At 34.9% G+C, this 17,498-nt stretch overlaps 1 protein-coding gene across 1 annotated transcript in view; it reads right to left on the minus strand.

The window, feature by feature from the left end:
- The window catches only part of LOC141505596 (uncharacterized), a 127,853-nt gene that overhangs the window by 31,636 nt on the left and 78,719 nt on the right, over positions 1-17,498 (minus strand). Inside the window, exon 5 of the mRNA XM_074211546.1 lies at positions 666-854. The gene's annotated coding sequence lies outside the window, so the exon portion shown is untranslated. The remainder of the gene's footprint in view (positions 1-665; positions 855-17,498) is intronic.

Below are 17,498 nucleotides of genomic sequence, written 5' to 3' on the forward strand. Positions count from 1 at the left end.
TAAAAGCAAAATGTAATGGGAGTAAGGGAAAGGAGAGGTGGAATTGGCTAAGATATTGCATATAATAAGATTTTTTATTACAATGAGCTATTGCAATGATATGGAAGGGGGAAGGCAAGGGGGGAATGAGGGAACCTTCACTCTTATGAGAGGTGGCTAGGATAGGAAACAATATATATATATATGTATATATATATGTATATATATACATATATATATACATATATATATATATATATACATATATATATGTATACTCAATGGGGTATAGACATCTAGAATGAGAAGGAGAGTAGGAGGACGGGGGAAGGGGGGGACACGAGTGATGGAGGAGAGGATGGACCATGGGGGAGAGTGGTCACATATAACACATTTTCTTTTTTACTTCCTGCAAGGGGCTGGGATTGGATGGTCTGTCTGGGACCACAGAGCTGGGTGGTTCCTGGGCCTAGGGTTGGTTTTTGGGCTCAGGGCCTCTTTTTCCCAGGGCCAGTGATCTGTCTGCTGTGCCACTCAGCTACCTTATGGCACACTTAAGAAGAGGGACAGAGTGAAAGGAGAGAGAAAATATAGTATAGAATAGTGGGGAAGTACGAATGGAGGGAGTTACAATCAGCAATGGCAATGGTGGAAAAATATGGAAGTAGCTTTTGTGATGGACTTACCATAAAGAATGTGATCCACCCACAACAGAGCTAGAGGTGTTGGAACACAGACTGAAGCAAATTTTTTTATTAGTAGTAGTTGGGTGGCTTGCCCGAGGCCACACAGCTGGACGATTGTTGGGTGTCTGAGGCCATATGTGGAACCGGGTCCTCCTGGCTCCAGAGCCAGTGCTCTGTCCACTGCACCACCTGGCCAACATTATTACAATTATCATCATCATCATCATCATCATCATCATCATGATTTTATTTTATTTTGGGTGGTTTTTTGGTTTTTGCAGGGCAATGGGGTTGGGTAGCTTGCCCAGGGCCACACAGCTGGGTGATTGTTGGGTGTCTGGGGCCAGATTTGGGCTCAGGTGCTCCTGGCCTGAGGGTATAGCCCAGATTGTTCCAGGAAAGCAAAGATTCTGCCCCAGGCTTAGGAAGTGGCCTGCTAAGAAATAACATAGACAATCAAGAGAAAGCTTCTAATATCTCTAACTGGCTGGGGGACTGAGTAAACCCCTGGAGTTCCTCAGCCTAGTGAGCAAGACCTCTAGGGAGCTCAACACCAAAGGTCTGCAAACCAGCCCCTTCTCCAACATAAGACCGTAGGGAAAAGGCCAAAAATGAAGAAAGGCCAGCACAAAGTGGAGTCTACTGAATGTTACCTTTAAGATAAGTATGAATTGGTCTCTGACCCAGAAAGACTTCTTAGAAGAGATCAGAAAGGAGTTTAAAAAACAAATGGAAAAATTAAGAAAAGAAACCTAAGAGAAAATTAACATCTTACAAAAATAAAACAAGTTCTTCAAAAACACAATTAGGTACATGGAAAAAGATTAAAAAACTCCCTCTAAAATAAAATTGACCAATTGGAAAAAGAGATGCAAAGGATAAATGAAGAAAATTCTTCTCTAAAAAATAAATTGGTATCTGTGGAAACTAATGACTTCATGAGAACACCAAAAATCTACTAAACAAAAGCAAAAAAAATGAAAAAATAGAAGAAAATGTAAAATACCTCATTGACAAAGCAACTGAACCTGGAAAATAAATCCAGGAGAGATGATTTAAGACTCATAGGACTTCCTGAAAACCTTGAAGAAAAAAAAAACCTGGACTCCATACTTCAGGATATGGTGAACTTCCCTGATATCCTGGAAACAGAGGAAAATAGTCATTGAAGAAATTCATTGATCCCCTCCTGAATGGGATTCCCAAAATGAAAACACCAAAGAATATTGTGGCCAAACTAGAAAATTCTACAAGTAGTAAGAAAGAAACAATTCAAATACCAGGGAAACACAGTTAGGATTAAACAGAACCTGGTTGCATCAATATTAAGGGATTGAAGGGTCTGGAATATGATATTCTGGAGAACATGGGAGCTTGGATTGCAGTCAAGAATTCATTATCCAGCAAAGCTGAGTCTTCTCTTCCAGGGGGAAAGATGGGCATTTAACAAAATAGGAGATTTTCAACTTTCCTGATGAAATGGACAGAGCTAAATAGAAAATTTGGTCTTCAAACAGGAGACTTAAGAATTACTTGAAAAGGTAAATAGGGGAAAAGGAAAAAAAACTTATCCAATAAGATAAAAGTGGCTATATAGAAGGAGAATTCTCATAACTTTTGAGAATTGTGGCTCTATCAGAGGGAATATACTTAGTCAGAAGTAAAGGGGGTAAAGAAAAGAGACAGGATGAGGGGGGAGATTGAATGTGGTAAAGTGCATCACATGAAGAGGTCCAAAGGACCTATTACAATAGAGGAGAAGAAGGGGGGAGGTGAGAATTGCTTGAATCTTACTCTCATCAGATTTAGCTCAAAGAGGGATTAACACACACACACACACACACACACACACACACACACACACACACACACATCCAATTGGGTTTAGAAACTTATCTTACCTTTCAAATATTAAGAGGGGAAAGAGGGAGGGGGAGGAAAACAGGAACTGACAGAAGGGAAGGAAGAAGGGAAAAAGGAAAAGGAGGAAAAGGGGGAGGGGTAAACACAGTGAAGGAGGTGGTATTCAAAAGCAAAATACTGGGGAATAGAATAAGGTATAAAAGGAGAAAAAATACAAATGGAGGGGATAGCAAGTAGGGCAATAAAGAGTTAGTAACTATAACTTTGAATGTGAATGGGATGAACTCTCCTATAAAATGGAAGCAGATAGCAGAGTGGATTAAAAACCAGAATCCCACAATATGCAGCTTATAAGAAATGCATTTGAAGCAGAGTTTTATATACAGAGTAAAGGTAAAAGAATATATTATGCTCCAACTGAAGTGAAAAAAGCAGGGGTAGCAATTGTTATCTTAGACAAAGCAGATGAGGAAATAGATCTCATTAAAAGAGATAAGGAAGGAAATTATATTCTCCTAAAGGATATCAGACAATGAAGTAATTTAAATGCTAAATATGTATGCACCAAGTGGTAGAGCATCCAAATTCACAGAGGAGAAACTGAATGAGTTAGAGGAAGGCATAGATAGCAAATCTCTACTAGTGGGGAACCTCAGCCTCCCTCTCTCAGAATTAGATAAATCTAGCCATAAAATAAACAAGAAAGAAGTTAAGGAGGAGGCAAATAGAATTAGAAAATTTGGACATGATAGACCTTTGAAGAAAGTACATGGCACCAGTACAAAAACTAGCCATATACTAGGGCATTAAAAACCTCATAAACAAATGCAGAAAGGCAGAAATATTAAATACAACCTTTTCAGATCATAATGCTATAAAAATCATATGCAATAATGGGCCATGGAGAGATAAACAAATTGGAAACCAAATAACCTCATTTTAAAGAATGAGTGAATCAAGCAACAAATCATAGAAAGAATTAATAATTTCAGGACGGCTAGGTGGTACAGTGGGTAGAGCACCAGCCCTGGAGTCAGGAGTACCTGAATTCAAATCCGGCCTCAAACACTTAATAATTACCTAGCTGTGTGACCTTGGGCAAGCCACTTAATCCCATTGCCTTGCAAAAACCTACAAAAAAGAATTAATAATTTCATCTAAGAAAATTACAATAATGAAACTTATGGGACACAGCCAAAGCAATTATTAGGGAACATATTATATCTCTACATCCTTACATGAATAAAATAGAGAAAGAGGAAATCATTGAACTGAGCATTCAACTAAAAAGTTAGAGAAAGAACAAATTAAAAATCCCTAATTAAATACCAAATTAGAAAATCTAAAAATTAAGGGAGAAATTAATAAAATCAAAGGAAAGAAAACTATTAAACTAATAAAAACAAGAATTTGTTTTATGAAAAAACTAATAAAATAGATAAAACATTGATTAATTTAATTTAAAAAAAGAAAGAAGAAAACCAAATTACTAGTATAAAAATAAAAAAGGTGAATTGACCACCAATGAGGTGGAAATTAAAGTAATAATTCAGAACTATTTTTCCCAACTGTATGACAATAAATTTGATAATCTAAGTGAAATGGATGAATATTTGCAAAAATATAAATTGCTCAGGTTAAATGAAGAGAAAATTAAATACCTAAAAACCTTATCTCAGAAAAAAAAATTCAATAATCCATCAATGAACCCAAGAAAAAATCCCCAGGGCCAAATAGATTCAAAAGTGAATTCTACCAAACATTCAAGGAACAATTGGTTCCAATTCCATTTGGAACCTAGTTGGAAAAATAGGTGAAAATGAAACTCTGCCTAATTCCTTCTATCTAATTCCTTCTATCAGCACTAATATGGTGCTGATACCTAAACCAGGAAGAGTCAAAACAAAGAAAGAAAATTATAGACCAATTTCCCAAATGAATATGGATGCAAAAATCTTAAATAAAATATTAGTAAAGTGATTACAGCAAGTTATCACTAAGATAATACACTATAACCAAGCAGGATTTATTCCAGGAATGCAGAGCTGGTTCAGTATGAGGAAAACTGTAAGCATAATTTGACTATATCAATAATAAGCCTAACAGAAATTATGATTATCTCACTAGATACTGAAAACAACTTTGAAAAAATATAGACCCATTCCAACTAAAAAACACTAGAAAGCATAGGAATAAAGGAATTGTTCCTGAAAATGATAAGCAGAATTTCTCTGAAACTATCAACAAGCATTATATGCAATGAGCATAAGCTAGAAGCATTACCAATAAGAACAAAGGTGAAATAAGAATGCTAGTTAATCACCATTACTATTCAATATTGTTTTAGAAATGTTAGCTTAAGCAATAGAAAAAGAAATTTAAGGAATTAGAATTGGAAAAGAAGAAACAAACTCTTACTCTTTGCAGATGACATGATGGCATACCTAGAGAACCTCCCCAAAAATCATCTAAAAAGCTACTGAAAACCAATTAGTAACTTTAGCAGTCACAGGACATAAAATAAACCCACATGAATCCTCAGCATTTCTATATATTACTATCAAGATACAGAAGCAAGGAATAGAAAGAGAAATTCCATTTAACATAACTTCAGACAGCATAAAATACTTGGGAGTCTACTTGCCAAGGCAGATTCAAAAACTATGAAAACAACTATAAAACACTTTTCACCCAAATAAAATCAAATCTAAGTAACTGGTCAAATATCACCTGCCCATGGATAGGCCGAGTTAAAATAATAAAAAAATGACAGTTCTATCTAAATTAAACACTTATTTAGTGCCATACCAATCAAACATTCAAAAAATTACTTTAATGAGATAGAAAAAATAGTAACTAAATTCATATGAAAAAAGACAAAAGCCAGGAATATCAAGGGATTCAATGAAAAAATTCAAAAGAAGGTGGCTTAGTTTTACCAGATCTAAATATATTTTATAAATCATCAGTCATCAAAACTGTCTGGTCCTAGTTAAGAAACAGAGTGGTGGATCACTGGGATAGATTAGGTGCAAAAGAGACAGCAGAAAATGATAATAGTAATCTGCTGTTTGATAAAATCAAAGAGGCCAACTTCTAGGATAAGAATTCACTCCTTGATAAAAACCTGCTGAAAAACTGGAAGACACATGGCAAAAACTAGGATTAGACCAATATCTCACCCCCTATACCAAGATAAGATCAAAATGGGTGCAGGGTTTGAAAATAAAAGACTATTATAAGCAAATGAGAAGAACAAGGAATAGGTTACCTATCAGATCTATGGAAAGGGGAGTAGTCTATGACCAAGGAAGAGATCGAGAACACTACAAAAAACAAACTGGATAATTTTGATTACATTAAATTTAAAAGCTTTCTACAAATAAAACCTCTGTAACCAAGATAAAAAAATGTAGTAAATTGGGAATCAATTTTCATAACTTGTGCTTCTGACAAAGGACTCATTTCTAAAATATATAGGGAACTAAGTCAAATTTATTTTTTTTAAAAGTCACTTCCCAATTGACAAATGATCAAAGGATATGCAAAGGCAATTTTCAGACAAGGAAATAAATGCTATCTATAGGAATATGAAAAATTGCTCTAAATCATTATTGATTAGAGAAATGCAAATTAAAGCATCTCTTAGGTACCACCTCACACCTCTCAGATTGAACAATATGATCAGAAAGAATAATGATCAGTGTTGGAGGGGGACATGGGAAATCTGGAACACTAATGCATTGTTGGTGGAGCTGTGAACTGATCCAACCTCTTTGGAGAGCAATTTGGAATTATGCCGAAAAGGCAATACAAATGTGCATACCCTTTGATCCAGCAATACCACTACTGAGTCTATACCCTGAAGAGATCATGAAAAAGGGTAAAAACATCATTTGTACAAAAATATTCATAGCAACTATGCTTGTAGTGGCAAAGAACTGGAAATTGAGGGAATGGCCATATATATATATACATATATGTATGTATATGAACACTATTGTTCTGTCAGAAATCAGGAAGGATGGGATTTCAGAGAACCCTGGAAAAACTTGCATTAATTAATCCTCATGAGTGAAATGAGCAGAACCAGAAGAACATTAAACACCCTTAAAGAAACATGTCGATGATAATAAACCTTGATGCACTTGGTCACTCCTTCAGTGCAATGATTAGGGACAATTTTAGAGGATCCATGATAGAAAATACCATCTGAATCCAGAGAAGGAACTGTGGGGATTTAAACAAAGACCAAAGAGTATTATCTTCAGTTTTTAAAAAGTTGTCTTATGTATTACATAAATTTGCTCTCTCTTATATTTTCTTTCTCCCTTATGGATATGTTTTATTTTCAATTTTGATCTATACATATCATGGAAACAAATGTAAAGACCATATTAGATTGCCTTCTCTTGGGGGGGAGAGGGGAGGGAAGGGAGAGAGGGGCAAAAAGTTAAATTCAAAACCTTGCAAAAAATGATTGAGAGAAACTACTATTGTACAAAATTGGAAAACAAATAAGATTGTATATAATTTTATTAAAAAGTATTCTCTTCTCCAAGCTAACCCCCCTCCGGTTTCTTCAACGAGTCTTCATAAGGAATTACCTCAAGTCTACACTCTCCCTGTTGCCCTTCTCTTGACATTCTTAAGATCATCAATCTCCTACCCCGTATGTGGTACATAAAACAGAACACAATACTCTAAATGAGATCTGACCAAAATAAATTATGATAATACCGTGTCTTTTTTATTTCAAGATGCTAGTATCTCATTGCTGCAAAAAGGACAGAGTGTTGGGACTTGTAGTCAGGAAGACTGGATTGTTTCCCTCATCAGATGCTTACCCATTGAGCATTCCTAAGTAAGTCACTTTAAAGGACTCTGAGTCTCGTTTTCTTCATCTTTAGAAATGGGATAATAATTCTACCCATTTCATAGGGTTATTGTCAAAAATTTTATGTCAAGTGTTTTGCAAACCTTAAAGTGTTATTCTTATCAATGCTACCTAAGACTGTATTAAATTTCTTGGCTGACATATTACTGTTAATATATTAAGGATACAACAAGAGGGAATGCATTGTGATAGTTAAAACTGTCACTGATCTAATTGACAGTATCATCACTGGCAAAGACTTTTGGTGGATTTTATGACTTAAAACCTCCAGATTGTTGTATGACCCAGAAACATATAGAGCATGAGGAAATATACAAAGACTCATGGAGAAGTCACTTGAAAAAGAAAAGACATTATACCCAGAGATTGGAATCTACAGGACATAAAGGCATGACCTGATGCTGTCCCACAAATAAATGACTCTTTCTTTTATGACTAGCAAACAATGAGTGAATGCAATTGAATCAACAGAAATAACTTTGCTTGAGAAAGAGTCATATTTTATGGGACTTGAAAGCATGTGGACTTTAGGGAAAATTTCTATCTCAGTGCAAAGATGCAAATCAATCAGAAAGTACTTATATAAATTGAAAGCATAATTCTTAATACTAACCCCAAAGACACAGACTCACCAGCTTTTCTGCAAATTAGATGAAACTAGGTTACCTCTCCTGAGTACAGTTAAGTATACCTTGACAAGAGACTATGTAGAGTTCCCAGTTTCAAACCAAGCTGAGATATTGAGGGAGGGAAGAGCTTAGATGGATAGCACTGCCATTTCTTCCCCTTCCCACTATAAAGAAGAGGGCAAAGAATCATAATGAAAGACAGAGGAATGCTTGTACTTGTGGCTTTATCAGCCAGAGTGAGAGAAATGGCTAAAAGGTAGAGAATTCCCATGCAATTTTTTTTCTTTCTGTATAAGCTTCAGGTCTAGCTTGTTTACCTATAATTACCTTCTTTCTTACTACTGCCCTTAAAATTTGCCCTTCAGTTAATTTAAACAAACATTTATTAAGGGTATATCATGTTGGTAAATGCCATCCACATCTAGAGAAAGAACTAAAGTCTGAATGCAGATCAAAGCATATTATTTTCACTTTTTTAATTTCTTTGTTGGTTTATCATGGGTTTTTCCCTTTTTTCTGATTATTCTTTCACAACATGACTAATATGAGAAAAAAATATGATGAGCAAGCAAATTTCAGAAAAACTGGAAAGACTTACATGGACTGATAGAAAGTGAAATGAGCATTAAAACCAGGAAAACGTCATACACAGTAACAGTAAGATTGGATAATGACCTATTATGAATAACTAAGTTTTTTCAGAACTATGTTGTTCTAAGACAATTCCGAAGGACTCATGAGAAAAAAAAATGTTATTCATATCCAGATAAAGAAATGTTGGAGTTTGAATGCAAATCAAAGCATTCTTTGTGTGTGTGTGTGTGTGTGTGTGTGTGTGTGTGTGTGTGTGTGTGTGTGTTTTCTTTTGGTCTATTTGTTTTTTCACAAGATTAATATGCCAATATAGTTTACATGATTGCACATATATAACATATCAAATTGATTATTGTCTTAGGGAGGAAAGGAAAATAAGGAAGAAAATATAAAACTCAAAATTTTTAAATGAATGTTAATGAGAAAAATAAAATGCAAACCTGGGAACCAGATGCATTATGATTATTATGATTATGATTATTATTATTATTATTATTATTATTATTATTATTATTATTATTTTACAGAAGAAGAAACTAAGACAAACAGGAATTAAGTGATTTGCCCAGGATCACAAAGTTATTAAGTGCCTGAGGCCAGATTTAAACTCGGGTCTTCCTGATTCTGGACCCAAAGTTCTATTCATTCTGCCACCTAGTTGCTTGTCAATACAATACATATTTGTTGATTAATTGCTTGATACCCAATACCTTAGCACTCAAATCTTGGATTAATGACAAAGGCCTTAGCACCAGGTGTAGACAGTCTGAGTCTAGCATTCTACCATCATCCCTCCATAGCAGGGTGTCTAACCCTTTAGCTCTTCTGGGCCTCATGACCAACAAAAAAAATCATCAAAGGTTGCAAATAGAATTCAGTACTTATTCATGGATACAATGCAACTCCAATGTGCACCACCAAGGAGCACAACAACAAATGAGATAGGACCCACAGGAATGGCAGCAGGTTGGACACACTTACTTCAAACAGGCCCCCTCAAAATTACAAAAGGAAATTTCAGATACTAATCAGAGCATGCATCATATACCAACCTTACTTTAACCATTCTGTGTCACTATAGCTGAATAGATCTAGTTCTGAAAAGAGCAAGGAATAAAAAAAAGCAGAAACAGAACTTGCCCATCTTTTTCAAAGAGTAAGATGCCCTCTTCTCTGGATTAATATCTCTATTATCTATTACTCAATCTCTAGATTAATAAAGTCAATTTCTGAAATATTTTCTTGATAGCAGAAAACAAAAATGGAGCTGATATTCTCCCAGCCACTGTCAAGGGGAAATGATCAAGTGAATCAATCAATAGGGGAAAAAAATTTTAAGTATTTATTGTTTGCCAGAAACAATGCTAAAAATGAAGAGTTTGGATTTCTCAAATCAACAATTAAGTAAGGCTTTATCAAGCTTCCTACGACAGGTAAGAGATTGTGGTGGACCTTGGGGATACAACTATACATAACCCATTTCCTCAGAAGATTCATACTTTATTGAGAAAGGGAAATATTGATATCTGGAAAATATCTTGGGGAAATGGGAAATATCATAAACTGATAATAAATTAAGATAATCGGAGAAGGAAGAGAACATAAAAATCTAGGGAAAACTTTACTAAGGATGTGCTAGATGAGCTGGGCATTAAAGTTTATTTTAGGCTACATAGGAGATATGGCCTTACCAAAATAGATGAGACAGACCAATATCTTTTCTGCATATTATTGAGGTTCTCATAAGTTCATTATCTATGATTTGGGAGGAGGTCACTACTAACTAGGGGAATCAAAGAAGGTTTCCTATAGAATTAGCATTTTTGCTTATTAATTTGGTTTTAAAAGATGAATAGGGACTCAGCAGTTGGGGGGATAGGAAATATTCTAGGCATGTGGCAAAATGTTCAATAAGGACATATTAGGGAACTGAGGTTCAGACAGATTAAGTTATTCAAGGTCATAAACTAAGCAGCAGTTTCAGAACTCAATTTTCCTATCAGTCTCAGGCTTAGAGATAGGACAGTGTATATATAGAATGTGCTAAAGGAACAATCAGAAATCCACACTTGCTAAAGCATAGAGTGTATGGAAGAAAATAGTAAGAGATAAAAGTAGGAAATTAAAATGTAAAGATGCAAAAAGATTATGAAAGTAAGGTCAAGTTTATCCAGATTGCAAGAACAAATGAGATCTGTATAGGTCAAAGCAAAGATTCAGAAAAATAAGGTTTGGAAACATAATTTGTGAATCAACTCCCTGAAAAGCATAATAAAAAAGCCTGAATACAATATTTCAGTAATTCCTATAATTAAATTGTACATATAAATATTGAAACTAGAAGGCAAAGTATGAACAAGCTAAATCCATAGAATACCAACATAAAGAAATCTTAAATTCAACTAGATCTGAAATGTAGTTTTCAAGCTTCATGGCCTCCAAGTAGAAGAAAAAATCCTGCAAGTTGCCAGTAAAAGACAAACCATGTACTGAGGATTTCCAATCCGGATTGTCAAACATTATCAACAACAAGTAAAGAAAGGAAAGGCTAGAATATGATATTCTCAAAATCAAAGGAAAACAAGTATCCCCAGGAAAAACATTCTGAAACTTTTAGTATATTACTAATGGTATAGAATGGTATTTAGCAGAATTAATTTCTTAAAACCTTTCACTTTGAAATAAAGAATTCCACATAATCATTAGAATGCAAACATGATGGACCAAAGAATCATACATAAAGTGAACATACTGAAATAGTTTGAAATTGTTAGTTATAACAATTGTTGTTGCTCATAACAAAGGAGAGACAAAACTTTTATTCCCTTGAGGTTCAACCTCGTCTAAGAATCATTGAAGAAACATAATGTTGTCAAGAGGCAGCTAGATGGTACAGTGAATAAAGTGCCAGGTCTAAAGTCAGGACTCTGGCTCCAGACCACACTAGCTGTGTGATCCTGGGCAAGTCACTTAATCCTGTTTACTTCAGTTCCTCATTTGTAAAATGAACTAGAGAAGAAATTGCAAAACATTCCAATATCTTTGCCAAGAAAACCCCAGTGGGGTCATGAAGCATCCTGAAAAACAATAAAGTTTTGAGAGGTTTTTTTTTTTTCAAAAAAGCCTTCCATATGGTTAAGAATAGACCAGGTTTTCTTTAAATTGGATGACTCATTACAAGCTAAGATCAATCACACAAAGAAGAGAGATTTACATGTAAAGGTGTTTCATGATCCACACTATTTTCTGATTTGGACAAGAGAAATATAAAGTATTATTTATAGGAATAAAATTTAGAATTTAGATTAAAATTAATCAAAGGCCTGGATTGAGGTGGGGAAGGGAATTGAATTAGGGAGTAGGCTAATGAAACTAGGATATATAAATCTGATAGTAGAGTCAGAAGAATGTTGCTTTTAAAAAAAAAACATAGCTACTAAGTCTTACAAAAAGAGTGGGAGGAAACCCAGTTATTTCAAAGGTGAAAGGGAAAATGAAAAAAAATGAAGTATGTGACTATCCTAAGTAAAACAAGCTACAGATACCTAGTTCAAATTGTTCAATTCAGTAGGATTTGATGGAAGGAAAAGCAGACAATGATTATGTTCCTAAATATTAATAGGATGAGTTTACCCCTAAAATGCAAAAGGGCTCCAGAATATTTTAGAAAACAAAGCACAATTTGTTGCATACAAGAAACAAAAAAATTTATAGAGTTAAATGGGATGAAATATATTATACTTCAGCTGAATCAAATACAGCTGGAGACGTGATCATGATCTAATATAAGACAAGGGTAAAAAGAGATATGATGGAGAGAGACAAAGAAGAAAAGTACAAATTGTCTAAAGACAAAATAGGTAATAGAATAATATCAATATTTTTAAAATACATTTGAAATAACATCTAAATACTTAAAGGGAAAGTTAATTAAGTTCCAAAAAATGCTTAGACAATAAAACAATAATCATAAATGATTTCAACATACCCCCTTTCAGATTCATATAATCCTACAGAAAGAAACAAGAAAAAATATGAATCTGAATAAATTTTTAAAACCAGATATGATAGTCCTTTAATAATTATTAAATAATAACATAAGAAAAATACTTATTTTTAGGCATTATATATTACCTCATTTGGCTTAAGCCCCAAAATAAGATCCTTTGAGAATTCCTAAATTCAGTTTCTATCAGGTTAGCATGTTTTAAAAAAATGCATTTTTAAAGTAAAGCATTTAATTGAGACTTAAGTGACTGGTAAAGAAATAAGGAGAGCAATCTTCATAGTCTCCCAGTATAAACCTTAAGTGAATAATAGAACAAGCAATCTGTTCATTATTTTAATAAGCATCATTTTTGAGAGTAATTCATTATGATGATATTTTGTGTAACATTGAGGAATGCACCTTATAAGCCAATGGGATTCATGCATGATGCAGGGGAGGGCATAGCAAATAACTTTTGTGCAGTCAGACTAAAAGGGAAAGGGAGGATGATATCTGGAGGAGGAGATGATTCAATCTTTGAACCTCTAAATTTCCCCATTGATTTGTGTCAACCATGTTAAGAGGATCTTTTTCTGAGCTCCCTTAGGCTTTTCAGTGGTTATTATAGCATTGTTGTCACCTTCCTATACCAGATACCTACCATCATGATCTCTGTTCCATGTAACTTCTCTTAAAAATCTCCCTACATCCATCAAGGTATATTTCATAGTATAATTGACCTGATCCACAGACAACAATCTCAAGATTAATGCAGTCTTGGGAACTTTACTCCAACTCATCTTTGTGGCTAGAATACTCTTAAGAATTGTAAGCTTTCTGTTTGTCAAGATTGTGATAAAAATAGGTTAGGAATAAAACTAGTCCAATCTGAGTAAATATCAGAAATCTCCAAGAGACCAACATTTGTTTGTTTGTTGTTGTTCAGTCATGTCCTCCTCTTGGTAGCCTCATTTGAGGTTTTCTTGCCAGAGATACTGGAGTGGTTTGATCTTTGCTTCTCCAGTTCATTTGATAAATGAGGAAACTGAGGCAGAGTTAAGTGAATTGCTGAGGATCATGCTAGTTAAGGTCAGATTTGAACTCAAAAAGAAACCTTCCTGACTCCAGCCCTGGTACTCTATATATTACACTGTGACATCAAGCTACCACATCTGTATCGGTAATGACAATGTAAGAGCTTTAAGGGCATTCCATAATCAACTAGAATTTAGATGGAGTGATGCCAATTATAAGCAGAAATAAAGTCCTCTCTCTCTCTCTCTCTCTCTCTCTCTCTCTCTCTCTCTCTCTCTCTCTCTCTCTCTCTGAATTTGGGTCACCCAATCTATATAGCCATTTCCCCGACTATCATCTTTTTTAGTCTGCTTAATAGATTGGATAGCATAGTTTTGTTCTCCTAAGGAAATGGAACCAAGAGACTGCTTGAAATCACACAATACGTGACAAAATTGAGACTTGAACCTGGGTCTTTGGCCTGTTTGGTTTGATGTTATTTGCTCTAAACCACACTTTCTCTCTAGTTTGAAGTTACAGTAGGATACTATTTCCTGCTGTCAACCTATCAAGTCTGTATTTTGATATTTTGTTTTATTATATTGCTCTCTTAGTTACCTAGTTAAAAAAAACATTTGGGGGGAAAAGTAAAAATAAGACATCCTTTATACCAATTGAACTGAAGCAAAAAAAGGTTCATCCACATCTAAGTCAAGAGTTCCAATGAATCTAAGTACCTCCATGGGCTTGGACAGATAGTATCTACCTAGGGAACTCAAGCTAGGCCTGAGCAAAAAAGGACATTTTATTTATTTGTTTTGCTTTTTAGGTTTTTGCAAGGCAAATGGGGTTAAGTGGCTTGCCCAAGGCCACACAGCTAGGTAATTATTAAGTGTCTGAGACCGTATTTGAACCCAGGTACTCCTGACTCCAAGGCTGGTGCTTTATCCACTACACCACCTAGCTGCCCCAGGACATTTTAGATAGAGAGAAAATTATCAGCTAAAATGTTTCAGGGTTCAGCTATATTGTTCCTTTCCAGCCTGAATGCATTTTCTTAAAGTCCCAAACCAGTGTCACTTTATCTCTCCCCCTACCCCTCAGGAACATGGCATTTAAGGAATAGCTTTTTTAAAAAAAGAAATCTTTTTCCACAACAGAAAATAACTATAGAGTAGTTTCAGGGATGTTTTTGATTAAGGTCAAAGCTCATTTCTTCTCATCATCTTTCAGAGTTGTTAACTTCCTTAAGATGAGGCATTAGATGGTAAGTACTTTCTCTAGATGGACTTCTGGGATCACTAACAGAAATAGCACTCGACTTCTAGGCAATCTGTTCATTATTTTGATAAGCATCATTTTTGAGAGTAATTCATTATGATGATATTTTGTGTTACACTGGGGAATGCACCTTACGAGCCAATGTGAAAGCAATAAGGCTTTACATAAAACCTGACTCCACTACATTCCTCTCCTAACCTTCTCTGAAAAAAATGGAAGGGAGCTGTCAAGCTATGGAAGATAATTACTATATTTACTCTCATCCCCTACCCCTTTTACTCCTAATATTTTCAACCTAAAATAGGGAGGAGGATATATATGAACATTTGGGTCCTAGTCCATCATCACCCTTAGTAGCATTCATTCACAAGTGACCCCGTTAAAGAAAAAAAACAGAAGAAAAAAAATTAATGGGGAATAAGATATTCTTCAAAGTCTTCCTTCTTTCAACATTTCATTAAGCTCCTTCCTAGGAAAGGGCTACTTAGAATGAAAGCTTATAGCAAAACTTTTAGGCTATCCAGCTGAGTGTAATACACAAGTGACTAAAAGGTGATTAGTACATTTGAGATTTTCCTTTATTTCAAGTTTCAAGTTAAGAAGTTTTGAAGCCATTCCAAGAAAAGGACTAGGCAGCTGCTGTAGCTCTGGGTTACCATTTGGGAATAGTACTACAACATTAGTCTTTCCACAGAATCAAGGAGGCATTAATGAGCCAACATCCCACACATCCCAGTCAGGAGAGACCTTAATATTAAGGAGCTATCTGTGTATAGTAATTTTATGCACATGGAGGTGTAATCTAATGCAAAACCCTACCCTCTACTGCAACTTTTTCAATAATGATCAAATTTTTTTTGATAGAAGATAGTATTTCTTTCCACAATTATAATAAAGTTTTAAAAGCAAATGGTGCAGTTCATTGAGCTAAATTTACATTGAGGTGTCAATGAATGCTTTCAAATTATTTTCCAGGAGCAAATATCACCCAATATTTGCCCTTGTAAGGAAGAATGAGCAAAGGGGGTGGGGGACATAGAGAAAACTATTATCCAAGTACAGAATGTAGAAGCTAATGGTCACTATGACAAACTGGTTCCTGAATAAATGGGTATTCTATTCAATTCAATTCAATACCTATTAAATATTTACAATGTATAAAATATTGTATTATCAACTGCGCTCAGGTATCTTATATTCTATTGTGGAATATAAAACAAAGGCAGAGTGATAAAGGAAAGATTTAGACAAAGTACCCTAGGTATATATGAAGGAGAGACTACTTTGAACTAAGAAATTAAGGAAAATTTCATGAAATAGATGGTATCTGAACTCAACCTTGAAAGAAGACAATGATTTTAAGGGAAGAGATTAGTGTGATCTCCTTGCAGGGAATGACTAGAGCAAATGAACACAAGTAGGAGATGGCATGAAGTTTGGGGAGGAGGTAATAGTCCAGTTTAATGTGCACTTGAGTGCCTAAATGGGAATAATATGATTTATACTATAAAGGCAAATTGAAGCCAAATTATAGAATGCCTTAAGTACCAGAACCAAGGAGTCTATATTTTATCCTGAAGGCAATATGGAGCCAATGAAGATTTTGAAGAATGAGTAGTGACATAGTCAAACCTTGCCTTAGGAAGATTATTTTGACAACTTCTTGGAGAGTTGGTTGGACCATAGAGAAAGTGGAATTGATGATACCAATTAGCAAGTTATTTAATAACCTAGGGATAATACAAATAAAGAGGACTTGAACTAGGATAGTGACCAAGTGAGTAAAGAAATGGCACAGAGGGGCAGCTAGGTGGTGCAGTGGATAGAGCACTGGCCCTGGAGTCAGGAGTCCCTGAGTTCAAATCCAGCCTCTGACACTTAATAATTACCTAGCTGTGTTGCCTTGGGCAAGCCACTTAACCCCATTGCCTTGAAAAAAACTAAAAAAGAAAATAAAAGAAATGGGACAGATATGAGGGATGGCATGGAGATGGGTTTAATAGGATTTGGAAAATGATGTGAGGAGACAGAAAGACAGTGAAGAGTCAAGAATGATTTGTAAGCTTTAGACCTAAGTAATGGGGAAAATTGTAATACCTTCAAAAAGATACAGAGAAAATAGAGAAGGGAAGATTGCACAGGGAGCTAGAGGAACACATAAGATAATAAATTCCATTTGGGCTATGTTGAATTTGAAATACCTATGGGACATCAAGAAGAAGATATCCAGCAGGCAATTGGTGATATGTAATTGGAGTATAAGAGAAAAATAAGGATTGAATATATAAATCTTTGAAATAGAAATTATAAGACAGTGAAGGGAAGGCAAAGGATTTAAGAGATTTCTAGGAGTTTAGTAATAAAAGTAGAAAGAAAACCAGGTTGAAAGCTTGAGGATATATATCTGAATCAAGTGTAGATTTTTAAATGATGGGAGAGATCTCTAGATATCAAATGATCACCAAGTATTTATTAAATACCTGCTATCTAACATGCTAAGTGCTGAGGATCCAAATATAAATAGTCTCCTAACTCCAACTGCTGATTTTCACAGACTATCCCATGTC

The sequence above is a fragment of the Macrotis lagotis genome, chromosome 1 (assembly GCF_037893015.1).
Source record: "Macrotis lagotis isolate mMagLag1 chromosome 1, bilby.v1.9.chrom.fasta, whole genome shotgun sequence".
Lineage (NCBI taxonomy): Eukaryota > Metazoa > Chordata > Mammalia > Peramelemorphia > Peramelidae > Macrotis > Macrotis lagotis.